We start from the raw sequence: 1602 nt of genomic DNA, 5'->3' as shown, positions 1-1602 counted from the left end.
AGGGGTTAAAGTGTAAATATAAAAAATTTGAAGGACCAATAGTGTAAATAAAATAAGAGTAGAATGATCTAGAAACAAAGGAAAATGGATGAATTAGGACCAAATTGAATAGATGAAGAACTATGAGGGACTAAATTGCAATTTTACCAAATTAAATGATGACTCAAGGATGGAATTTTAAAAGATAATGAAGAGCAAAATGGTCAATTGGAAGAGAGAGAAATCTAGAAAGTAATAATAATGCTAGAGATATTTTGATATTTTATAATTATTTATTTAGATAAATATTATTTTATTAATACTTTAATAAGATATTTTATTATTATTTTATTAGTATATAAAGAAAGAAAGATGAGAAATTCTCATCCATATTTTCCCATGCACTAACGTGAGAGAAAGAGAGGAAGAAAGAAAGTTTTACTTTCTTTACAATTTGGTCCTTTTACCAAAAATTCACCATTTTCACCCAAAAATCAAATGAATTTCCATAGCTACCAAGAGACAAAAATGTTAAGGAGAGCATGGGGAGTTAGAATATCAAGTTGGATTCAAGAAATAGAAGCTGGAGGAGAGAGAAAATCAAGTTAAAGATTAGTATCAATAGAACAAGGTAAGTATATCAAGATTTCAATATGTTTTTAAGTTTGTTATTATTGACAAAGCATGGAAATAATGTTATAGTAGAGTTTTCTTACATAAGGTCCTATGTTTTTGATATGTTAGTGAAGAGAAAATAAGAGAAAGTGATGAGAAATGGTGTATAAAAAGAAAATAAGGGTGTTATAACATGGTAATTAATAGCTTGCACAAAAACAGTTTGGACAGCAGCAGTAGACTAAATTTGAAAAATCACCATAAATTTTAGAAATCAAATTAGAAGATGAAAAAAATATGAAATTAAAGCTTATTGAGATAGTTTCTCATATAAGAAATAGTGTAAGCAATGGATTTGTAAATTTTGAGATATAATGAATTTTGTGAGACAAGGTCAGAATGAATTCGGGTTCCCCTGTTCTAACTTTGAAAAATCATAAAAAATTGAATACAAATAATTAGGCGCTTAAATTTATATTTATAAAATCTTGAATGAGTCTATTTTTAAGAGAAATAAAAAAGAACATCATTTGAATCCTGTATGAGGAGATAATTAATTTTTGGTGAAGAGGGGTCAGAACTGTCAGACAGCAGAACAGGGGTAACTTTAAAGAATAAACTGTACTTATTGGCTAAACCAAAAATTCTGAAATTTTTATGGTAAGAATATATATGAGTCTAGATTCAGGGAAAATTATCGGATATTAATTTGGAGTTCTATAGATCCAGATATAAATAATTTAGTAACTATGATGCAGATAGACAACTTGAATATTCATAAAAGTAAATAATAAAAATTATGGATAATGTTACTTACAAGTGTGTTATCTACATTAAGGATGTGGAATGGAGAGGAGGAGGAGGAAAAATATGTATGAATATTCATCTAGCATGGCTAATTTGCATATTTTAGGCTAAGGGACTAAATTGAATAAAAGTAAAACTTTATGGGCAATTTTGTAAACATGTCAGAAATTACCAAATTGCATGAAATGGATTATTTTATTA

Source organism: Gossypium hirsutum, chromosome A07, assembly GCF_007990345.1.
Source record: "Gossypium hirsutum isolate 1008001.06 chromosome A07, Gossypium_hirsutum_v2.1, whole genome shotgun sequence".
Classification (NCBI taxonomy): domain Eukaryota; kingdom Viridiplantae; phylum Streptophyta; class Magnoliopsida; order Malvales; family Malvaceae; genus Gossypium; species Gossypium hirsutum.
Note: the sequence above shows the minus strand (reverse complement) of the source record.